This window comes from Crotalus tigris, unplaced genomic scaffold, assembly GCF_016545835.1.
Source record: "Crotalus tigris isolate CLP2741 ecotype Arizona unplaced genomic scaffold, ASM1654583v1 scf7180000017850.1813134, whole genome shotgun sequence".
NCBI classification, from domain to species: Eukaryota; Metazoa; Chordata; class Lepidosauria; order Squamata; family Viperidae; genus Crotalus; species Crotalus tigris.
In genome coordinates, this window is record NW_024096672.1 from 975,599 (window position 1) to 1,002,056 (window position 26,458).

Below are 26,458 nucleotides of genomic sequence, written 5' to 3' on the forward strand. Positions count from 1 at the left end.
ACACTCTCTTTTTTCAGAAAATAAAACTTGGAGACATATTTTGGCACAGTATTAGCAGGAATCATATGATACAGAGAACAATTAAGATTCAATGCCAATATTTCTAAGTCCCTTTTTTAGATGGATTAGAAAAAAATCACCACTTCTTTCTAATCCTGTTGCTACTGTGGCTTGCTCCTACTGGTTGAAAAAAGACTAAAGAAAATAACCCAGAGCTTAATACTATAAGCTAGCCTTTTCAGAGGAGATGCGAGATCACTTTCAGCCCATGTTAACACTCAGGTGAGACCTGTTCTAAATACTATATTTTTAAGCTAGGAATTAAAACATAGAATCATAGGGCTGGAAGTGACCTCAGAGGTTTTCTAGTCCAATCCCTTGCTCAAGGAAGGAGACTTAACCCTTCCTAGTCAAATGATTGTCCAGTTTATTTCTGAAAATCTTCAGTGATAGAGCACTCACAAACCCAGGAGGCAAACTATTCTTCTAATTAATTGTTCTCACTATCAGAAAAGTTCTCCTTACTTCTAGGTTGGTTCTCTTTACCTCCACCCATTGTTTCTTGTCCTGCACTCTGGTGCTTTGGAGATCAAGTTAATCTCCCCTTCTCTGGGGCAGTCACTCAAGCACTGGAAGATAGTTTTCATGTCCACCTTAATCCTTCTCTTTGATAGGCTAGACAGACCTAGTTCCCTTAATTGTTCATCATATGATTTAGCCTCAAGACCATTTATTATCTTTGTACTCTTCTTTGCACACTTTTTATTTTTTTCGGCATCTTTTTTGTGACTAGAATTGGACACAGTTTTCCAAGTGTGGCCTCAGTAGTGTGGTATAAAGCAGTATGATCACTTCTTGTGATCTTGATACTGTACTTCGGTCAATGCAGCCCAGGAATGCATTGGCTTTTTTGGCAGCTGCAGCACATTGCTGACTCATATTTACAGTAAGTGATGGTCCACGAGGAAACCTAAATAATTCATAGTTACTACTGTTGAATCAGATATCTCCTAATCTATAGCTATGTATTTATTTCTTCCTGCCTAAGTGATTGCCTTACTTTTCTCACCACTAGACTGCATCTTGTTGGATAGGGCCCAATGCTCAAGTCTGACACTATCCTTCTGAATCTTGAGTCTGTTTTTCAATTCCCTCCAGCTTCATGTCATCTGCAAATATCTGGAGTTCCCTTTCTATCCCATTGTCCAGAAATTTATGAAGGTGTTAAAGAGTACTGGGGCTAAAACTGAATCTTGAGGTACCCCACTGCATGTTTCCCTCCATGTTAATGTAGTTCCATTAAGGATAGTCAATCAATTGCAAATCCATCTTGTGGAACTGTCTATGCCACATTTTTTCTTTCTTTCTTGAAAAGAGTGCACTAACCTAATGCAGATCTAACATAATGTGGATGTACTAAAAGAGTGCAGATGCAATTGTACTGGTAAACCTCTGCTGACATATAGCCAGGTAGTTTGTCACATATAGATAAATAAACTTGAATATCTTTGTCCAGAATAATTTTTCTCAATTATTCTGAAAAGTTTCTTCTGCTTGTGTTCCTCTAATAAGAAAGTAATAGAAATCTTGGCATTCTTGCCTCTAGCTGCTTTTATAGCCCTCAAAAGGTCTCCCAAGAGCTATTCAGTGTTTGGTGTGCATGTGACAACTGTTACTCACACTGTTTCTCTTTAGTGAAAATTTATGCACATACACTAGTCAAAATGACAAAAGATACCCAGGGGAAGCCTTTTGGAATAGAATTTAATAGTACAGTTATAGCATTATTCACCTAAGTAAAAGCACATCAGAAGTCATCTATGATTATCTGGAAAGTGGAAGCTCTCTCTCTGAGAACAGAAAGACCATGTTCACCTTCCAAAGAGGGTGGCTATGCAGGATGCAAAGCAATTTATAAAATCAGAGTTCTCAGCTGCATGGAGAGATGCCTGGATGGATCATACAAGAAAAGCAGTAACAGAGAGTGTTGAGTCCTCGGCTTAATGGTGAATGAGCACAGAACATCTCGTGGTTTCAAGAAGTGTTTATTGTGGTCTCTCATGTGTGCGAAGCCGGTGCCAGCCAGTCTGGTCCCAGCTTGCAACTGCCCGGGACCATTGCAACGTCCCGAGCCTGCCTTTGCAGGCTCACGACACAACAGAGAGGATGGAGAAGAGACAGAACTTTGTGTGTGTGTGTGTGTGTGTGTGTGTGTGTGTGTGTGTGCCTTCAAGTCAGTCCTGACTCTTGGCAAATGCCTGGATATGTCCCTACAGTTGTCTTGGCAAGATTTTCAGAAGTGGTTTGCTTCTTCTTCCTAGAGTTGAGAGAGATAGATTAGCCCAAAGTCTTCTGGAGGGCTTTGTGCCTAGGGCAGGACTACAACTCATAGTGTCCATGTTTCTAGTCTGATACCTTTAAACTCGATCTCAGGAGACAGAACTACTATAAGTTAATATTTTTTAAAAAATAACTCATCAGGATGAAGATCTGATTTTACATGACATGGCAACATCCAGAGGAGGGAAGGCAACAGGTCTATGGGCCTGCCAGTTTCCTCTTTCTATTTGCTAAAAGAGGATGTTATGTTATTGTGTTATGGGTGACACAAAAGCTCTAGTCTATTTAAAGCAGTGGTTCTCAATCTTTTTAATGCCGCGACCCCCCAACCGGTCGTAAGTCGAGGACTACTCAACTGGTGCAGCACCGTTTGCAGAATGGGACTTTTGGCGGGCTCAGCAGGGCAGAGACAGCCTGGACAATTCCTATTGGCTTTTGAAAGCCAATAGAATTAGACTCTATTCAAGAGAGTCTATTCTATTGGCTTTCAAAAGCCAATAGAATAAAAGGGAGTAGCACAGCTAAGGAAAAGAGGGGGGAAATGGCGGACTGCGTTGTTTGGCGACCCCTGTGAAATGGTCGTTTGACCCCAAATGGGATGCCGACCCACAAGTTGAGAACCACTGATTTAAAGGATGGCTGACTCCCTCCTTCCCCCCCCCCCTTTTTTTTTTTTTTTTTTTTGCTCCTTCAGGACATGGTTTTTCAGCCCCTTCGCCCTCTATTTTAATGTAATGTAGGTCATTTTGAAAGTATTTCTATTGCATTGTTATGATCATTATTTGTATTTTGGACACAGGGCCAGTTCTGGAATGAATCCTAGGAAGACCCAGGGAAGACCTTGAGATTGGGAGCTTTGATAAGGAGATGTGACAGGAATACTGTTATCTTTTGTCAAGCAAGCATGTGTGGTCTGTTTACTTAGAAACTGGCTCAGTGGCCTGAAACCTGAATTTAGGGTCTGCAGAGTTTAGGATCTGCATTACAGCCCAAGAGCTGTTCTGAAGGCCCTCCAAACCCAATAGAACTGGGTCATGTGTAATGGAACTACTGAACAGCTATCAGCTGATGCAATATACAGTTTTGATGTATTTGTACTAATGCTTTGCTTAGTGTTTAACAGATATTTTACTCTTTTCAAACATACAACCAATGACTCATTATTAGCTAATTAATGCATATTGGAAAAACTGTAACTTACATGACATTTATAAATCTATGCATTCACATATTCAGTTTTTATTATTTGACCTCTTTGTCGTGTATTTTTCCTGTTTATTCAAGAAAACACCTTTTCCAAAGTGTTTAATTTTAAAATATGAAATTACAAGACTTCAATTTGAAATTTTCTACTACCAATGCATGCATGCCCCTATATTTTCCACAAAACCTGCTAAATATATCCTGCTTAAAGAAATAGAATCCCATCATTTATTTGTTCTCAATCATGTGTTCCTCTTAGTCTAAAGAAATTGGTTCCAAGTGATTCCTAATATTAATTTTGACTTAGCAGACAGTAATCTGTTTCTAGAATGCTTGAAATTACATCTAAATATCCCTGACAGATGAATATGATATTCAGCTAAAGCAAAGCCCAAAGATTAGTAACAGCCAACGTTCAGTAATTCGGTATTTCTAAGTATGTCAAAGGAATTCTTGTTTCAGATCATAAGAGAGTAGTCCTGATGGGAACACCAGTGTTATAATTCTACTTAATTACTTTGCCTCAGGTTCATCACTAAACCAACATATCGGGGTTTATTTTTAATAGCATAGTTATTAACCATGATAATTGTTCAGCTAAGTGAATCCCTTTTGTCAACACATGTTAATTAAGAATGCAACTAGAGTTTGCACAGGTTTCTCAGATCTGCTTGTTAAGTACCAACCTCCTGTTGGCCTTGAATACTTCACATGTTAAAGCTTTACTTCAGGAGGCCAAATGCACACTGTCTGGGTATTGCCTGTGTTTTATTTTATTATTGTACACATTTGGTTATACCATGCCCTCTTCTGAGATTCAGTGTAGTTCACAATTTAGCAGTTGTACTGAAGATTTATCTAAACTCTGTGCCAGCTATATTCTTCCTATGATAAATTATGCTACTCAGTTTTATTGTACTATATTATGCTTTAATCAATTCAACACAGAACCACAAATTTGTACATCAGCAAACGATGAACATAAAAGAGTAGGCAATATGGTACCAGGGAATGTGGCTGCCCATAACATCTCTTTTTCACCTGATTTCAATTTTCTTTTTTATGGGTTAAAAAAAATGAGGTTGAAACAAAGAAATCAAATATCCGCTTTCAGCAGCATCTTTATTTTCTTTTTACAAACTTTAGGTAGAAAAGCTGAGAAAAGAAGGGATAGGGATAGAGCCTAAATTCCCATATCTCTCAATGTTTTTTTTAATTATTATTTTGTGAGTTATTTCAAAAATGCAAAGAAATCTCATGTATACACACCACCCAATCTATTGGCTTTCTTCCTTCCTCAACCAGGAATTATTCTGAAGCAATCCTATTAATTACTTAAATCAGAGAAATTATGACAGGAAGCCCATGATATCCCTGTTATTTATACTCAGTAAAGCAAACTGTTTTTTAAAAAGAAGAAAGCACTTAATGTGGCAGAAATGACAATAAAACCTGAAAACAAACCTTAATTCCTCTTTGTATATGATTATTTGAGTATAATCCTAATCAAAGCTCCATTTAAAACAATAGCTAAGTAGTTGCAATGGCTCTTTACTATCATCTATGGCAGTGTTTCTTAACCTTGACAACTTCAAAGATGTGTGTGCTTTAACTTCCAGAATTTTAGGAGCTAAAGCCCACATAACATTAAAGTTACTAAGGCTGAGAAACTCTGATCTGTGGCAAAATATGACCCAATCAATTTGCTGATCTTGAGAAGCTAAGCAGACTCAGATTTAGGATCTCAATGAAAAATAACAAGGAGTTCCCACTGCTGGGAACTTTAAATACTTCCCAAAATGAAATAAATAACTTGTGTTTTGTGGCCAAAAAAGCAGAAGGATTTATCCATGGCAAGGAATCAAAGAGACTTGATTTTCTTTATCACACAGGTGAGGATCTCACAACACACCCAGAAAAAACAATTGCAGCACTTAAAACATTTGTCACTTCATTTTATATGAACATTCTATCTGAGAATACCAGAATTCTATCTGGTACTTAGTGGCCTGTTTAGAATAAATACCCTTCCTTTCTGGAGGTATTCCACTTTTACAGCATTGTATTCCTCAGGCTCGGATGCTGTCAACTGAAGTCTTTCGTTTTTGAAAGAAATAAAACATCCAATTGTTACTTTTGGGGATGTAAGCCATGCTAATTATTTTATTTCTCAGAAGGATCCATTAAAACATTTAACCCCCTTCAGTGGCAGATTATAAAAGTAGCATGTGTCAAAAAGCTAAAAGCTTTCCGTTTCTGAGCTATAGGGCTTCATTCTCGAAGATCTGAAAGAGCAGATATACTGTAGGTCTGTTGCCTCCCATAATGATGAGGAGAGCCTTTTGAAATGTTAAAAATTCCTACTGCATTCTCCATAGTTATTTGTCTGTGCATAATACATGCACAACTAATAGGTAATAAAATATGCAGAGGTAAACAGCTATAGAAATATTTTCTTTCCAAGTACACTCTCCTTTAACAAACCCAGCCTCAAAAACTGAATTAAAAGCAGGGGAGAGCTCCGTCCCATTTTATCATGCTTTTCAGTTGCTCCATTCCTTCTCCCTCCTCTTATTTTCTGAGTTAGAGACATTAATAAAAATGACTACCTGCTGGTAATTAGGCTTTTATAGCTTCTCATACATCTCTGTCTCTAGACACATGGCAAAGAAAAGGGTGTTTTATTTGACACAGCAAGCAATCTTCTAGAGATCTGCTGTCTCAGTTCTCTGAGTTTGGAGAGAGAAAAGAGAGAGATGCAACTCAGATGCTTACAAAGCCAGTGCATCACTTCATATGGTAGAATGAATACTTTGTCTGTCAATTAAGTACATGATAGATCTTCAAGGCCAGCCAAATAATAATTCAATTTCTATTATTACCTTCCTCTCTTTCAATCTCTCCCTTTAGCTCGCTCTCTGTCTCTCTCTCATACACACGCAAACACATACAAATACACACATACATCTGTTTTTCTGAAGGTTATTTGGCATCCACATATTCAGTTTCCAAAAAAGAACTAGGTGTGTTTCTGTGTATTTGAAATTCCTTCAAACTACTACTACTATGCTTCAGGTGGGAACATGGTTGATCTATTCCTGTAAATGGCTACCAGTGTACCAGGCACTGAGGGCCAATGGATACTGAATGCTCAAATGAAATTCTAGAATTCTCACATGTTATAGGCAAAATCAAGGGGTAAAATTGTAGGATAAAGTTGTAGGATACCAGCAAAGTATATTACCAGGATCGGCAGTATGGTCACAGAACAGTAACTGACTTCTGGGGAATAGGGTGAAGACAGAGAATCAGAAAAGTGGAAGTGGAAATGGAAAGGGAAATGGAGTAGAACAGGCATGTCAAACTCGCGACGTCACATGACATCGCGCAATGTATCGGGCCAGTTTTGCCATTGCCGGCAATGGGGTGGGCACGGCTTCCATGTGACGCGTCCGGCCCATGGGCCGGCAGTTTGACACCCCTAGAGTAGAGTATGATGGAAAGTGGGCATGGGGAGTTGGAAGCCTGAACAAAAATGTGCCACACTGCAACATTTTTTCTGCATACAAATGATTCTTCTATATTATGCGATTTGAACCAGCAGCCAGACTCAATTGATATGAAAAAAATAGCAAAAGAGAAAAAAAGTCCTAAATTATAGAAATCTGGGAGTGAAAAAGTCAAAATAATCAATGCCACAGACACCATAGAACTTATGGTATTATTTGACAATAAAAGGATCTTGTATATTCTTCTGAAAACATATTTCTAATAGTAAGCAGATCCCTGGTGTGCCTAGGGATCATCTTCTCAGAAAGTAAATTCCCAATTTTCCAGAAAATTCATTGAGTTTACAGCATAGTTTAGAAAGGGAATGGCCTTGAGCCAGTCTCTCCATATGTACACCCTCACCACAATAATTAGGCTTGAATATTTCCTCCCTCACACACATACACACACACACACACACACACACACACACACACACACACACACACACTGAAGGCATTGGAACAATGATAGGACTTCAATGGCAAGCTTTTCCTTGTGGACACATACAGCTCCAGTCTAGAACACTTATTCCAAATCAAATCCTTGTTATATACCAGGATTTGCATCAAATCTTAAGTGTGGCTCTATATCTAATCAGATCACATTGTTACAGGCTCTAACAGCAACAATTATAGAATCAGGAACTAATTTACTTGCACATCCTTCAATGTGAGATGCCTGCCAGTGGTAGCCATCAATGCTAGTCAGCTGCTTGCTTAGGGTGAACAAGCCAATCTTTGTACACAACATCCTGACATTTGTGAAGTGGAGCAAATTCAGCTAGCAACAAGAGAGTGTTTACAGTCTCCTAAGATGGAATAAGCTATCCCTGTGCATCTGGACTGTGCTGCTTTTAAAAAACCAATATTACTGTAGGTGAGTACAAACCCACAAGTGCACTGAAATAATTGCTTCATCTGGATGTAGATAATTAGGGCAATCGATAACTCTCAAAAGACTGCTAAGAGCTACCAAAATCTTACTTTCAGTGTGACAGAAGCGGAAAATTATTAAATACATAGGGAGATATGTAATACTTTAGGTGATTAGGTATTATAAATTAACTTTGTCCAACCCTTGTGCACTATTCAAACACCACCAGTAGTCTTCAGCTTGAAAAACAATGGTATTCCTAGATTGGTGTGATAAATATTTATTTAGAATTCAAGGATGCTTTTGGTCAAAGTAGGGATTTGTTTTCATTCCTGAAACTGAGCCCTAGACTACACATGCCACATTCACTTTTGCTTCCCATCACTCCTCCAAAAGTTATTCATTTCAGCAGCCAGAAATACTTTTAGCTGTTGCTATGGAAGTTAGAAATCCTTGTAGGTTTTGCTCATACACATTCCGAATCCACCACAGTTTTTGTATCTACTATTAGCCTATCTCTGTTCTCAGCAACTGTATGCATGATCCCCAAAACACTGTATTCCCAAATGAAGACATCAAAACAAAATTGTGTAGCATGAAATTGCTAAAAGGGACTTTATCAGCAATATTGTATTTGTTGACTTAAAAAAATAATAGAGTATTTTTCCCATAATAAACTTTATTTCTTTAGATGTTAAATTAGCAATAACAAACAAAAATATAAAAACTGAATATCCTTGAAGTGCATCATTCCATTCTTGTTCTATTTATATTTTGTCCTGCTCAGGGAATTGTAACATACCTCTTGTTATCTTTTGCATTTCATGTATATTGCTTTCCTCATATAAAAATAAAAACAAATTGCTCCTATTCCAATGGATGGGTAGTTATACAAATTGTTGCAATACTGACAGGCAGCATGAAATCCCATGTCATAAAAAAAAGATTGTCATTAAAAAATTCTGTGTTCTTTTCACAACAATCAATCTGTAATATGTGTCTTTAGACTCAAACCCATAAACATACATGAAATGAAGAAAGCTACCTTTTAAAATAAAACAGTTTTTTAATAGAATCATGAATACAAAGAGGCTTTTCCCAGCATTTCTGCATAGAAAGAAAATGGAAATAAGACTATGTACATTCATGATGCAGACAAAATAATGGTGGAAGATGATAGACAGACCAATCATCAGTCAGATAGATACCTTGCTGACTCCTTAAAATCCTAGCTGCCAAAACTAGATTTACATGATTATAGATAATGAAAAGTAGTGCAGTTTATATGCTCTCTCCCTCTCTCTCTCTCTCTCTCTCTCTCTCTCTCTCTCTCTCTCTCTCTCTCTGTCTGTCTAAATATGCCTTCTGTCCTCTCAAGTGACATTTTCTCCATCAAACCCTATAAAGCTGCAGCCCACTTTTTAATAATGTAGTCTTACCTGACTTTCAAAGGAACAAATTTTAAACAGCTACTGGTTTAGAAAAAGCATGCAAGATTAAATGTAGGGAATCATAAAAATCCATTTGTGACAAGAGGACATAAGATAAACTGGAATAATCTCTGTCTTTTGGCCTTAAATTGTGAAGTATACATAAGCAATATAAGATATATGGGAGAGTTTTCAATTAATATTTGAATACCTTTGTGTGTTTCAAACTGTATTTTTAGTAATTCAGATACATGTATTTGTGTTCTTCTAAATAATATAATTAGTAATAGTAATAGTAGTAAAGTTGGAAGGGACCTTGGAGGTCATCTAGTCCAACCCCCTGCTCGGGCAGGAAACCCTAAACCATTTCGGACAAATGGCTGTCCAGTCTCTTCTTTTTTTTTTTTTTTATTAAAAAGTTTTATAAATTTTACAGAAAATAAAAGACAATACAAAAACAAAAAACAACATATACAAATAAAAAACAAACATTACCCAACAAAACCCCCCTTCCCCCACCCCTACCCAAACCCCCCCCTTTCCCCCCCCAGGCCTCCCAGAGCAGAATATAGGCTTAATTAAAAAAAAGTTAAAAAAATTTATATTTATAAAAAAAGAGAATATAAAATAGAAAATATATATATAGAGAGAGTTAAAAATTATGAAAAAACTATATAGTATTTTTTATATCAAATTTAAATTGTATGAATTTTATCCATTTATCCCAAACAGCAAGAAATTTCTCCAGTCTCTTCTTAAAAACTTCCAGTGTTGGAGCATTTACTGCTTCTGGAGGCAGGCTGTTCCACTGATTAATTGTTCTCACTGTAAGGAAGTTTCTCCTTAGTTCTAGGTTGCTTCTCTCCTTGATTAGTTTCCATCCATTGCTTCTTGTCCTACCTTCAGGTGCTTTGGAAAATAGTTTAATTCCCTCTTTTTTATGGAAGCCCCTGAGATATTGGAATACTGCTATCATGTCTCACGTATTACGTGCAATAGGTAAAGTATTAAAGAGCCTTTAGTTAAATTTGCAATAATTCATGTTGTTCTGTGTAACTAATTGAACTCTGTCTTTTAGAGTACTTATGGAATATAGACTTATTGATAATGGAAGTGAAATCTTCATTTTAAATATTATAGGTCACTATTTCAATGGAGCTCAGTCCCAGAAAATTTGGTCACCATATTACTTTTTATTTATTTATTTATTTATTTATTTATTTATTTATTTTTGTAAACATTTTATTAATTTTCTAATTTTACAATCATAAATACTTAATAAACAACATGTTGTCTGGGTCCATTGGTAATTCAGTGATACATATTAACTTTCTCAGTCTAGTTCCAATACTACACCATCCAGTGCTTCCTTGGTCCTCTCTTCTGGTGGTGGTATGCATTTTTCCATACTGGACAAATACAATTCTTGTTACTGTTAATACATATACAATTAAATATAGACATCTTCATTGCATTTTTCTGATATTATACATAATATCAATAATGTCAGTTTATAATATCTTTTCTACCCAAAACATATCTCAATTGCATTTGCATTTAAAATTCATTTGTTCCATCACTATCCTGTTTTTCTCGCTTTTTTTAAAAAAAATATTCCCATCAATGTTCAAAATATCTCTATCGCTTATAATTTCCTCATAATATATTATATTTGGGTAACTAAAAGCTTCCGTTATTCAAACCCTTTTAGAGTTTTCATATTTCCCATCTCATAACAAAATATAACAGTCTAGACAGAAATCCTATCCTTCTAGTTATGATAATACTTTTATTTCTAACAGTTATCTATTTTCTGAACCATATTCAAACATCTGTTTAATTATAATATCCCATCTCTATTGCTATAGTTTTCTCACAGTAAATTATATTTGGGTAACCAAAAGTTTCCCTTATTCAGACCCTCTTGGCATTTTCATATTTCCCTTCTCATACCAAAATATAGTATTCTAGTTGCATATCCTATCTTTCTAGTTATAGTAATACTTTTATTTCTAACAATCATCTATTCTCTTAGCCATGTTCAAACATCTATTAATAATATAATGTCCCATCTAATGGGTCAAAATCTCTATTTTCTTCAGTCTTACTCTGGCTTTCTTCCTTTGCCAACTAACTTTCCAAGTCAATGCATTTGAGTCCTCAAGTAGTTCTTCCCCTATTTTTGTGTATATTGTTTGAAGTAAGAAATATAATTTGATTAAGGTAATTTCGGAAGAACACTCAGCCCATTTATATTCATTAAACAGCCTCCCTCATTCTCCAGTTTTCTACAATTCTCCTAACAGCTTTATCTTCCATTCAATCAGCTCTTCTTCCTTATCCTCAAATGTGTTCTGAGATCTTGACAAGTAAGATATCTTTTCCATTTCTGGTATTATTGCTTAATCATCTAATTCTTCGTTTGTCTGAGTTTGTCTGTTAATTTTTCCTTTAGGTCCTCCATCTTTGGATCTGCTTCGTCTAATTTTCCTTCTATTTTCTGGGTTACCGGTTCCTTCTTTGTAGTTATTTTCTGAATTTGTAAGTTTAGATTAGAAAGTTATTCTTTTATCTCCTTTGCATTATATTTAGTCTCATCATGAGCTAAGACAATTGTTTCTTGTATTGATTTCAACATAGAAAGAATTTCTTTTAGAGATTCATCGACATTTTCTTGTTCAAGCTTAGGGTTTTGGAGACAAATATTAGAGATGGTTTTTTTACCATTAAGTGTGGAACATCCATTTTGGTTTTGTATGTGGTCTTTATAGTCCAATCTATTTTGAGATTTAAAAAGTTTCAGTCAATTGTCATTTGAACTCCAAATTATCCAGCCAACCTGTCAGTTTAGGCCTTCCCTAAACAAATATAAGCAAAGTACAGGTTTTTCTGTCCAATGAAAAACATATTCTTTCTCTCCAGTGAGAAAAGAAACAACTAAAAGTTATTCATCAATCAAACGTTTATAATCCAAAGTGTTCTACCATCTCGATCAGTCATGCCTGTTTCTTTTATAGGGGAATAGTTCCACAACACAGTTCTAAAAGTCAGTTAGTATTTATATTCATAATCCAAGCAGGCCAATTTCAAAATAGTTTATCATCTCTGCCATGCAGTTAAGCAGCCCAAGAGGTTTTTTTTTCTTTCTCCAGCTACAGTCTTCAAAAGTGAAAATTTCCAAGGTCTTATCTGAGTCTGGGCTTCATGTCAAATTTTCTTTAAGCATAATAAATTGTAGTGTCATGGTTCGCCACTAGATGTTGTTAACACCTTCTTCCAGCTTCAAACTTATATTACAAGCTTTTCAAATTTCTTTTCTAAAAAAGTCTCAAAAGCAATTTTAGTCCCCAAATTTCAAGGCTATATATCTATATTGGTTCCAAATTAAACTTATAATTTTCTCTGTTTTCCCCCAAGCAGTTGGTTTGTCACTTTTTTTTTCCCTGAAGGAATGGGGTGGAAATTCCCTTTCCCTCTCTTATCAGGGAGGATTCTTTGCTTTGGGCACTTTTTTCCAGGAAAAAGTCTTAAACTTATAAAAAGAGGATAGAGTCTCACCCAGTTTCATCCACATTGCTCAAAAGTTGCTCATTAGTGCTTATTTCCTTTGGTTGTCAGCAGCTTCTGACTGGCTACATGAATGTAGCCAGTCTTTCCCCCACCAGTTTGGAGGGGTTCCTCAGATCAAACAGAAGGGCCGCCACCCCTCCGCAATCAACAAGGGTTCCCTCCTTCTTCATCACCTCTCCGGGGTGACTTTCAACCCTTTTTAGGGTCCCTAGCGGGGCAAAATCAAATGCGGAAGACAGAGCCCCATCTTCCTGCATCCATTATACTGCAATGTCAAACCAGAAAAAAAGAAAGCCTTTGATCACCATATTACAAAAAAGATGTTGATAGTTTGGAAAAAATTCAGAGAAGAGCAAATTCAGAGAAGATCAAAAGCCTGGAGACTAAAACATATGAAGAATGACTGCAGGACTTGGGTTTGGCTAGTCTAAAGAAAAAAAGAAATAGAAGAGAGATAGCAGTATTCCAGTATTTGAGGGGCTTCCTGATAGTGAGGACAATTAACCAGCACAACAGCTTGCCTTCAGAAATCATGGACACTCCATAATTGGAGAATTTTAAGAAGGGGCTATACAGTCACTTGTCTGAGATAGTATAGGTCAGTGGTTCTCAACCTTTTTAATGCCGCGACCCCCAACCGGTCGTAAGTCGAGGACTACTCAACCGGTCGTAAGTCAAGGACTACTCAACTGGTGCAGCACCGTTTGCAGAATGGGACTTTTGGCGGGCTCAGCAGGGCAGAGATAGCCTGGACAATTCCTATTGGCTTTTGAAAGCCAATAGAATTAGACTCCATTCAAGAGAGTCTATTCTATTGGCTTTCAAAAGCCCATAGAATAAAAGGGAGTAGCACAGCTAAGGAAAAGGGGGAAAAAATGGCGGACTGCGTTGTTTGGCGACCCCCGTGAAATGGTCATTCGACCCCAAATGGGGTCCCGACCCACAGGTTGAGAACCACTGGTATAGGTTCTACTGCTTGAGCAGGGGGCTGGACTAGAAGACCTCCATGGTCCCTTCCTATTCTATTCTATTCTATTCTAATCCAAGGCTGTTGTTTTGGGAAATGTTGTAGGAATGTTCACAATATTTGCAATATTATTTTAAGCAGAAAAGCCCAATGGATATCAGCACCTGTGACCTTAATACACCCTAAACAAGATCACATCTGATTAATACTTGGCTGGGAAACTCCCAAAAATTCAGGAGCTATACACTAGACTGGAAAATTAAAAACACCCTGGAAAAGTCAGTGGCAAACTAGATCCATTTGTGGTCAAGAAAATCACCTGGATATGTACATGAAATCACTAGAAACTGACTTAAACCTGAAGGAGATATTACCTTCTACTGTGAGGTAGAAAACATAGTTTCCCGTATGCTTGAAACGAGACCTTCAAAAAAGATCTTCAGATGAGATCTAAGGTGTCAGTTCACTTCGGAGTCAAATCATCCTCATGCTAAATAGAACAGTCTGCAAGGTGGGGCTAAAACTGGCCAGTAGCCTGGCTGTCTAACAAGTGGATCCATGTCCTATGCTATGCTATAGTCAAATGTGTGATAACTGCAGTGGATAAAAGCTGTAGTATATAAACACTGGCCACTCTAACCTAATGCTCAATTGTCCGTGCTGTGCTTTGTCCTCTCCCTCTTACAGCCCAGGAAGGGCTTCTCAGGGATAAAGTAATGGCAAGGGACAGAGTTAATCTTCCATGTAATCAGTGCTGTTTCTATCGCTGCTGCCTCTCCTGTGGCTGCCTGCACCAGAAAGGAGTTGCTGGGATGTTACAGTGCATACCCTCTAGTCTGCTGCCCTTCTTACTTAATATGTCCTAATGATACGGCTGAGAGAAGATGATGGAAGACTTGAAAGGTCAGTTTAATAATTGAGATATGCAACCATACTTTCCCCATAGTCTCCTGATGCAAAGATCTGCTCATTTACATTGCACCTACAGACTTTTTTTAAAATAAAAAATTAAAAATGAAGATTTAATTCATGGACTGTGCTGTTTCATTTCAACATCTCCAGCAATATACTGAGTCTAAAGAAAACCCAATTTTCCCAAATGATCTGTACCCATTTATGTTTATGCTTTAATGTCTTGCTATATTACTTTTAATGAATTAAAGTTAAATAGCTTGGAAAGATAAAAAAAAAATATTTTACTGTGATCATAATGTCCAGTCTGGAGAGTAAGGCAAAAAGGGGGCTTTTCTTTGCTCTCTCAGCAAAATCACTAACAGAATTCTTTTTTAATTATTAGAAGCTATCTTATTTCATAAGCAAGCATTTGTGGGATGAAAGAAAATAGATTGCTGAAATCTGGATCTTCTCCAGAATCTTGCAGAATTCTAAAACGTTCCTTGCACTTGGATTCAAGCATAACCAACATGTTTATTTATTTGTTATCTCACCTTTATTATTTTTACAAACAATTCAAGGTGACAAAAATATCCAACATGTTTTCCTGTTTCTATTTTCCCCACAAAAACAACCCTGTGATTGGGGTGGGCTGAGAGTGTGTGGGACTGACTCAAGGTCACCCAGCCAATTTTCATACTAAGGCAGAACTGGAACTCACAGTCTCCCACTTTTGATGCTTTAACTACTAGATCAAACCAGCTCCAACAGAAAATATTATGATGTTTGTTCTCCATCTAAGATTGCCAATATAGACAATAAAGCAGCAGTGAGGTACGTGTTCTTTTAATCAAAGAAGCAGTGTTTGAAAAGGCAGAGCTTGCATGACAAATATTATGAGATATGTCTTCTTGGCTAACAATACCCTCCCCTCATATAGTAATAGTAGTAGTAGTAGTACTAGTAGTAGTAGTAGTAGTAGTAATAATAATAATAATAATATCCCTGGTGGTCTAGTGGTTCCCTGGTGGTCTAGTGGTCAGGATTTGGCGCTCTCACCGCCACGGCCCAGGTTCGATTCCCGGCCAGGGAACCACCCCCAGTGAGGCACTACCTTGACGTGGTTGTGGGGCTTGTGTACTCTGAGGAAAATGAGAGCTATGCCAGAGGTTCAACCATACTGGACAGGTCTCATCAGAGGAGTCAGACAAAGAGTGTCTCTCCCATAAAAAATATGGTGAGACGTAAATTTCAGAATGCCATAACGGCTCGGACGTCGCCCGGGTTAACAAGGTCCGCACTAGATATTGGAGTTCCTGGATATCTGGTGAAAAATGGGTTACAGGACTCAGGACTGTTGGCTGAGCAACCAGGGCCAGCAGCTGCAGAACTACTGGAAGAAAAGGTGTTTACCCGTCGCAGATACACAGTGATGAAAAACAAAGAAATAATGATCTGTTACTACAGATCGAGTCCAACAAGAAGAGGATATCTAAAACGAATGCACCAGTTCTGGAAAGAACAACATCCAGAATCAGAAATAACAGAACAGAGACTAGCAGATCAACGCCGATTTATAACACGAAATAAAGTATTTACAGAAACAGAATTGGACGAACTGCAAAAGTTTACCCAGGGCAAAGAAATCAAAGCCTTACAAGAAGTAATTCAGAATGTAGAGGCAAACCAGGGGGAGTTGGCAGTGAAAGAATCCAGTAGAGATATACAACTGTTCTCATTTGGAAACCAGGCACCTCTTCCTCAGGAAGAACAAAACCCTCTAACTAAAGAAATAAAAGAATTGAAACAAAGAATAACTGAGCATCTAGAACAGCACAAAAACAACAGAATAAGGCTACCTGCATTGAAGCTTGTTCCAAAGAAACAGCTAGCACAAGCATTAAAAGATGCAAATACTGCAATATCAAGTATAAGCACCAATTCACTGCAAGAAACAAACCAACTAATGTACAGCACAGCTGCAGTTATAACAGAATACCTGGGATGTAAAATCAACAAAGAAGAAAAACAAACAAACAGTGCACCACAAAAATGGAAGGTTAGACTAGAAAATAAGATCAGCAAGTTAAGATCACATGCAAGCAAGCTAGAACAGATGAAAGAAAAGAAGCTGAAGAACAAGAAGACCAAAGAATACCTAATCAAGAAATACCACTTAGAAACAAGGAAGATCAAGGAAGCACTGGAAATAATAAAGCAACAAATAACAGCTATAGCCAGGAAAATCAGTAGATATGAAGCTCGAATTGCAAACTATAGGCAGAACCTCCAATTTCAATCCAATCAGAAAAGTTTCTACCAATCCATCAATGGAGAAACTGCAAGGAATCAGTCAGTACCTGACAAGGAAGAAACAGTGCAGTTCTGGAAGCAGATATGGGATAACCCAAAGAAATACAACAAGGATGCGGCTTGGTTAAAAGAGGTGGATGCAAATAAAACAGAAGTTGAAATGAAAGAACTAGTAATACAACAAAAATGGTAGAAAAAAGAGCAAAGAAAATCAAAAATTGGTCAGCACCAGGTGAAGATGAACTGCATGGGTTTTGGTTGAAACATCTAACTGTTATACACCCACTCATTGCCAAGCAGTTCAACAATATACTACAATGAGGAGAAATTGAAAAGTGGCTAACAACTGGGAAAACCTACCTAATAATGAAAAATCCAGCAAAAGGGGCAACACCAGGTAACTACAGGCCAATTACCTGCTTACCAACAACTTTCAAATTACTAACTGGTGTGGTAGCTGATGCAGTACAACAGCATCTAGTTGAAAACAATCTCTTTCCACCTGAGCAGAAAGGAAACCGCCCCAATAGCAGAGGAACAAAAGATCAACTCCTAATAGACAAAATGATCTTGGAAAACTGCAAGAGAAGGAAGACCAACCTGAATGTGGCATGGATTGACTACAAAAAGGCATTTGACTCTCTGCCACATGATTGGATAATAAAGTGCCTAGAAATAACAGGAGTCAGTAGAAACATCAGAAAATTTGTGCAAAGATCGATGGCACAATGGAAGACACAGTTGCAGATCAACGGTGAGAAGCTGGGAGAGGTTAATATCAAGAGAGGAATATTTCAAGGAGATTCATTATCACCATTACTATTTGTTATTGCACTGTTTCCTCTGTCAACAATACTGAATAACTCAGGACATGGTTATCAAACATCAAAAACATCTGCTAGACTATCCCACCTCCTTTACATGGATGATCTGAAGCTGTATGGAAAAACATCATCTGAAATAGAATCGCTGCTCAACACTGTCCGTATATATAGCCAAGATATTGTAATGGAGTTTGGCTTGGACAAATGTGCCACACTTACTATCAAAAAAGGAAAAATAGTGAAAACTGAAGGAATCAAGATGCCCCACGAAAATAACATTAAGAGTCTGGATGAGGAAGAGTACTACAAATACTTGGGTATCCTTCAAGCTGACAACATCAAGCACACTGAAGTCAAGAAAAAGATTAGAGGTGAATACATCAAGAGAGTGAAGAAGATCTTAAAGTCCAAACTCAATGGAGGAAATACCATAAAGGCAATCAACACCTGGGCAATCCCAGTCATTAGGTACACAGCTGGAATAGTGGACTGGACTCAAGCAGAACTAAAAGCAATGGATAGGCAGACCAGAAAAATAATGACAATGAATCATGCCCTTCATCCACGCAGTGACATTGATAGACTTTATCTACCAAGACAAATAGGTGGGCGTGGAATGCTACAAGTACATCAGATGGTTGAAGAAGAAAAAATGGCTTTGGAAGAATATCTGAAGAACAATGATGAAGATGCACTGAAATTAGTATATCAGGAAGGCTTACTAACTACTGGAGAGGCCAAACTGGCCTACAAGAAAGACCAAATGAAGAACAGAATAGAGGCATGGGAAGACAAAGCATTACATGGCCAATACATTAAAAAAAATAATTAATAATTAATAATTAAAAAAATAATTAAAAAAAACAGACAAGCACCTGCAACATAACACCCCAGACTTAACAATTGTCGATAAGAAAGACAAAAAAGTCTGGATAGTGGACGTGGCAGTGCCTGGAGACAGCAGAATAGAAGAGAAAGAACTGGAGAAGATAACAAAATACAAAGACCTACAAATAGAAATAAAAGACTGTGGCAAAAGCAAGCAAGGGTAGTACCAATAGTCATAGGCTCCTTGGGTGCAATCCCAAAACAACTGGAGCACCACTTGAACACCATTGGCATTGACAAATTCGCTATTAGTCAATTGCAAAAGGCGGCCTTAGTAGGAACTGCTTCCATCCTGCAACGATATCTGTAATACCATCAAACATCCACATCTGCCTATCCCAGGTCCTGGGTAAGGATTCGATAGGTAGACAAAATGCCAAATCCAGTCTGAACATCTGGCTGACTGTGCGATGATCCATAATAATAATAATAAAGGGGAAGAGTTAAGACAATTTCTCTTTACCCAGAGGTCCAGGGAAGAACATTTCAATGAAATAGCCTCATTTAGAAGAACTACTTAGAGTCATTTAGGTGAGATAGACAGTATAAAAATGTGATGATGGTGGTGATAATGACTGATGATGATGATTTAACATATAACAACACAGTATGAAGACACGAACAAGAGTTTTGCTTCTTCTGTCTTTTTCTAAGATAAAGGGCAAGTTACTCTTTCATTATACAGCCTAACCCATAGTCACCTACTTCACAAAATTATTTTGGGGCAAGTAAAATGAAAAGATGTCCAAGTAACCATCTTGAGCTTCTGGATATAACAAATAAATACAATGCAGCAGCTTGTGGAATTTTGAAGGAATAAAGTGGGGGGGGAAGAAAAATTCATCCATTTTCAATGTACGTTCACAGAGCCATCAGGAGATTCTTAGCTATGTCCAAGCACACCGAAAAGAAGATTGGAATGATATTCTTTTTAAGTTAGGATTGGTGATCTAGCTATTTAGAAAAGGAGAGAGTTAAGTTCCATCTCACCTTAAATGAGAGTCTGTCAGCCTATCCAAGAAAATTAAAGAAGGCAGAGCTGTGGCTAAATCAGTTCTCTTCTCTGGCAGAGAGAAAGGATTATAGCTGAAGGCATTATGGGCCACGGAACTCTTCTTCATGGAATCTGAAGCCCCGCTTGTCAAAAAAACAACTTAAATTTTTACATTACTGTTTTTACTTTAAATAAGCAAGTATATTTGACATTGAAAGCTTCCTGATACATTTCCTCCCCATTATCACCATCCAGTGCCTGATTCCGTACAAATGCTTAACAGTTCCTGATTTTGCCTAAATTGTTATGTATTTTAAAGCATTACGTATAATATTTTAATGCATTACAAAGCAAGATGTAAAGAACCACGAAAAGGGATTATTGGAAAACTTTAAAACTGGGATTAAGGAGAACTATAAGTTATAAGAGAGAGAGAGAGAGAGAGAGAGAGAGAGAGAGAGAGAGAGAGAGAGAGAGAGAGAGAGAGAGAGAGAGAGAGAAAGGTTTGCTGTTGCTATTGTTTGGGCCGTTCTTGATTCCTGTATGGGAAACATCTCTTGACAAATGTAGAAAATGGAGAATGGAGTCACAAACCTTTAAGCAACAAAAATAGGGCCAGACGGCTATTCTTTTTATGTCGTGCTGAAAAGTGCAAGCTTTTAACAGCCAGCAGGTATGAGCTCAACACCCTAAGAACTTCAGCCAAGTGACAAATCAAGACCATACTGTCTTTTCAGGTTTCTGAGACTCTGTTATGTTATATTCCCCCACTTTAAGGTTTTAAATGTATACCGCTATTGGAGAAAGAAGCTTTTTCAGTGAGAAATAAACGCATGGATAAGACCTTGATGTCTTTTTCTCTGAACGTGTTTTACATGACAAAAAATAGCCAGGTTTAAATAAAGTAGAGCATATTGCAAACCTCCCACTGCCGCCGCCCCTCCGGCCCTCCCATGTTGCTACTAGAAGTCTAGCTTGGAGCAGATTGGAGCCTTGCTCTCTAATTGCTTGTTTTATCAACTGTAGACTTTTAGTATGAGTTCCTATTCTAGTAAGGAACCTGCAGTTTTTGTATAGCTGTGGGCTGAAGGTCCATCTGCCTTAAACTGCTATCCTATCAGCACCAATTGAGGAACCTGTAGTGCATGTCTGACAGGTACTATGTCCAGTAAAGACATCTGGACAGGGTATGGGTATAATTATATGTATCTGTCCAATTGAAAAAAAGTGGTTTTGCTCCCCCCCCTCACTTTATATCTGCATTGAGCCTGTACTAATCAGGAGAGTCAAGATAGACGTCTTTGAATAATTCAGATATGTGTCAACAAGAGGGACAATCTTTTTGGTTGCGTTACTTTGATTTTTCAACTCCTTCCTTCCTATCTTTTTTTTCTTTCTTAAAATGGGTCAGTGTTTTAGATTCAATTTCCAAAAGGTGGTTTGGAGTACATGGGAATGTGCTCCAGTTGTCCCATGTCTTCAAGATCTTGAAATACAGCCTTTTTTCTTAGGATTACATAGCATGATGCTAGAAAAAATTGTGGTTGCTTTAAAGGAGTGTGATGTTCACTCTTCTGTATGTTCCAAAACATTTTGGGAGGATGAATCACAAGAACTCACAGCTATTTTGTTCAACTGTTTGTTTTAAATAATTTGGAGTCTGTTCTATTGAATCTTCTACCTTTATGATCTGTATTTTTGGTGTTTTGATTACAGAGTGCATGACTTCAACTATATTTGTAAAACAAGCTTTAGTATTCACAGTGTCTAAAGATTGTTTTAAATGCCCCAAAAAAACATTTTTATCTTAAGTGATGCTCATAATGGAAACAAATGAATGTCCTGTAGGAAAAATGTTCAGGTATCTTTGATTGGAATCCATTATTTCATTCCTTGTGGTCTATATACATTAGTTCAGTAGAACCAAGCCAATTAGGCATATCTAATAAAATCCAAAAGGATACACATTGTGATAGGAAATGCATTCCCAAGCTTTCAGTTTAGAGGGAGGAAGGAAGGAAGGAAGGAAGGAAGGAAGGAAGGAAGGAAGGAAGGAAGGAAGGAAGGAAGGAAGGAAGAAAGGAAGGACTTCTTTTTTTCAGGAAAGTTGGAAAATGAGATACATACAAAAATATAATCTTTCATTTAGAAAAAGCAAAGTAGAGATTTGCTTGCTTCGGTACTTGGAATGAGCATGTTGGTCAGTGGAATAAAAGATACAAAATGAAGCTTCCATTCCAATAATCTCTTGGCAGAAAATTGAACTATTTCTTGTCCAACATGCATTTATTTTCATTTACTGGGGGTTGTCCTTAATTATCATGCAGTAGTGATCATTTGACCAAATTCAGACTTCAGAAGCAAAAGGCAAATCAAGAATGATGAAAGCAAGCTAGTCTCCTCCGGTAGTTGGAAGCTTGAGAAAGTTGTGTTTTGGATTGCCATCAATTATTGGAGATGATTACCTAAAATGTAGATATGTCCACAGTTTAATAGTAAACTATAAACAGAGGGGAAAGATAGCTGATGTGTCAATCTTATTTGAACATGGACAAAGAATACCATGGTAGAAATTTATCATTAGCCTTAGTTAGAATTTCATTATGTGTCACTATTTTTAGCAATAAGAAGGGGGATAGCTGCTTGGTCTTGTAGCAAGCATTGCAACCTGACCAACATAGGGAAAATAAAGTTGCCCATTAATCCTGTGAGGTAGTCCAGACAATAAGCACAAACCATGCGTACTACTATTATCTTTATTGTAAGCTTGCAGTAACCAAATGTTGCCAATCCAAAAATTCCTCTCCCCTCCTTTACTTTTACTTTCCAGAAAACTGGACAGCATCCTTTCTGAGATGCTTCCATGCCCCTTTTCCATCTGTAGGCTGAGATAACTTTTATATAATGGTTGTCTAGGCTGCCTTTCTTCCTTCTGTTTCCCAAGGTTGTTCCCACATACCACTACATTACCTGACAGATTAGTACACTGGAAACAGTATCACGGTAGGGACATTAATGAAAGTGATTACTGTTATAATTTCATTTTCTAAAAAATTATACCTACTGTATAGCTTCCCTTGAGGGTTCTTAACAATCAATGGGAAGAATTATTCAATTATTCTATTCATGTTAATAGAAACCATACTTATCATTAAGCTACTATGATCCATTAAATGTGATTGTATAAGTTTGCAAGCTAAGAGTTGCATTAAAAAAAATTAGGCTGCCTAGTCAAATTATGCTTCAAGGACTCCTTTTGTAAATAAAATCTGATACAACCTTTACCTGATACAACGTTAAAAACACATTTCTACAAATTTGAATGCATATTTACTATTTATATATAACAGTTTATCAATTCAAAATAAGAAAACCATGCATAGGAGTAGTGCAGAAGGTTATATACCCTAAAGAAAGGGAAGAAGGTATTTGTTGTGCCAGTTCTCTCAGCACTCGAAAGGCACACTTTCCCCCAAAATAGCTGAATAATGGCCTCTTTCCTTGGTCCCCTTCCCACAAGCTAAAGGAAGTAGAGATGTAACAGCCACCATTTCTAGGATAATACTGCAACAGACAACCTACTGTGGAAAAGGCTTGTGTACAACCAACCCCTCACAGCTTAGGTCAGGAGTCCACTTTAAAATGTGGACTTCAACTCCCAGAATTCCCCAGACAGCCATGGAGTTGAAGTCCAGGAGTCTTAAAGTTGCCAAGGTTGGGTACCCTTGTCTTAGACATGGCAACACTCAAGCAACAATCCAGACATGGCAGATTTTCTTTTTTAAGATTTGCTGAAACATCAAGGAAATACAAGGTGCTGGACAAGTTTCACCATGGCATTTGTTAGCAGAAACACCACAACTTTAAAATACCTCCTCACATCTTTAATCCTGTAGTGCAAAAACTGAGGGGGACGGGGAGTTGCCCTGTAGGAAAACTGCCATCCTGCAATAAGTTTTCCCTACAGTTTAGACACAGTAACACCAGAGTCATAAGTGGTGGTAATGAACTTCCTAGATATGTGTCCAATTATGTTCTGAAAGACCCCTGGCCGTCTCCCTCCTATTCCACTTATCACAAGAAAGGTTAGAAAGAAAGAAATGAAAAACGGGTGTCTTTTATTCATGTTTACCTTGTGACTTTTGCCAGGAAATGTTAAGGGAGAGAAGCTGTAGAAAATGGTTTCTTCAGATTGTGAGACTGAAGACGGACAAATAGAATGGATAGAAGAAAACTTTGGACAATGGTGCCAAAGAGCTCCTATTCTGCTTTGCTACTGAGGCAGAAGGTTGGTTGCAGAGTTCACAGTTTCATGCTGGCTCCCACCCTAGACAGTTGGTGTTGTGATGAAGAGGCCCAAGAGTGGGAGATCTAGTTTCAAATCCCCTCAGCCATGGAAACATTTGCTTTGTTATTCTTTAAAAAAAGAAGCGAAGGAAAGAATGTTATGCACATTGTCTTCATCTTATGGAGAAAATCTAATGTACAAATAAATATAAACTAAAAACACCTTCATTTCATATTGATCAAAGCTAAAAGAATTATTAATAGGTTTGAATGTCGTCCAGAAAGACACTCATTTCCGGTTTCATTACATTTATAAAATGCACTTTGGCTTAAGGTAAATATAATTTGTTAAGCAATGCAATGGTGTGCAACATATCCAATGCAAAAATTAATTTTCAGTTCAGCATCTATAATGCCAGCTATCAGCTACCAAAACAGTTTTTTATTTAATAGCAAAAAAAAGAGTACACTGTTCATGTATGTACTTCTGAAGATCTGCAATTTTATTTCTGTTAGACGGATTTATGTCTCTATGAATATTCATTAGAAAACTGAAGACTTATATTTGTTACAATAAATGAGCTTTGGCTCCCATTTTTCCTACCCTGGTTGATAGCAAGTGTCTTTAAGTTAAATAATGACAAAAGTTAAAACGGACTTCCGGTGGATTTTGCGTGCGTGATGGCGGCTACTTTGTAGCCGTCCTCCTGGGTAAGTGTAAGAACCGCTATGAACAGCAGACACCAGCTGTTCAGCGGTTCAAAATCCCCCTCCCGGGCAAAGGGGGGGGGTAGAGAGTGTCTGAATAGTGGTAGAGCCTCTTTCGCACCCCCCAAGTTTTTTTTTTTGGGGGGGTGAAAGGAGTGCTCCCACGGAGTTCAGACTTGTCTCCGCTTCCCAGCTGTTTTTGTCCTCAGGGACAAAACGAGCCGCTGCAAACACCTCCGTGCTTAAAGAGAACTGGTGAGTTTTTTTTTTTAAATGGACAGAGCTGAGTAGAGGATTTAGTTTTTGCTTTCTTTGACTTATTTGGATTTTAAGTTTTAAGATTTGTTTCTATTTTTATTCTCTCTTTTTATTTTTTTTCTTTGTTGAAAGGGAAAGTAAAATGGCGATCGGCAAACTCCTCGGTGTTTTTTTTTTCTGGAAGTTAGAATGCTGACCGGCAGGCTTTTTGGTGTTTTTCTTTCTTTCCTTTCCCTTTCTCTTTTTATTTCCTTATGATTGGAATGGTTGTTTTTGGTATCTCTAAGTATTTTTTTTGGAACGGACTTTTTTTATTTAATTATTATTTTTTTTTTTTCTTCTCCCTTTTTTTTTCCTTTGAACTCCCTTTTTTTTTATTGTAATGACCCTTTTTTGAAGGACTTTTTTTTTGTTTAATTTTTTGTAATTTTTAAGAAGGAGTAAAACTTTTTTTTAATTCTTTTTCTCTTCCTTTTTTTCCCTTTTTTCTTTTTATTATAATGACCTTCTTTGGAGGGAGTTATGATTTTTGAAGGAATTTTTATAATTTCTTAAGAAGGACTAAAGGTTTTTCTTTAAGATGGCTCCAAAGCGTCCAGGGATTTCTACAGCTTCTAAATCAACAGTTTCACCCTCTTCTGGGGGTCAGCTAATAACTATGAAGGACTTGCAAGACATGATGGGAGATGTTATAATTCAAATTAGGGCAGAAATGAAAAAGATTTTAGAGGAAAACAATAAGATCTTGAGACAAGATTTTGTTTTGGCTTTAGAAGGTGTTGCTTCTGTTCTTGAAAAGGTGAACTCCCATGTGGAAGAGGTAGCTGAAAAAGTGGACATAATGGAGGGGAAAATTGAAAGTATGGAAAAAGAAATGGAAAATGAGATTCTTATGCTTCAATATGGACAAATGGAATATGCCTTAAGAATTAGAGGCCTGGGAGAGTCTTTGCAAGGAGATCTGAAGGAGATGGTTGCAAAGGACTTTGCATTGATTTTGAATAAAGAAAAAGAGGGAATACTTAATGAAATTGAAAAATTATTTAGGGTTAACTCTGTGGTGGCAGCACAGAAGAATCTGCCAAGAGATGTGGTAATTTACTTTGGTAAAAGATCTTTACGCAATGAAATTGTGCAAGCCTATTATAAGAAGAGATTTCAAATTGCTTCACAAGATGTTATAATTTTTAAAGAGATCCCATCTAAAATTTTAAGAAGAAGAAAGGAGTTTGCTTTTTTAGCAAATGAACTTAAAAAGAGAAAAATTTCATTCAGATGGGATGTTCCGATTGGAATGGTGGTGAATTACCTGGGGACATGTTATAGACTTAATACTGTTTTTCAAGCAAAAGATTTT

At 37.2% G+C, this 26,458-nt stretch overlaps 1 non-coding gene across 1 annotated transcript; it reads left to right on the plus strand.

The window, feature by feature from the left end:
- Nucleotides 1-15,850: 15,850 nt before the first annotated feature.
- On the plus strand, nt 15,851-15,922 carry TRNAE-CUC. The gene has a single exon. It is a non-coding gene; the product is annotated as a tRNA-Glu (tRNA).
- Nucleotides 15,923-26,458: the final 10,536 nt, after the last annotated feature.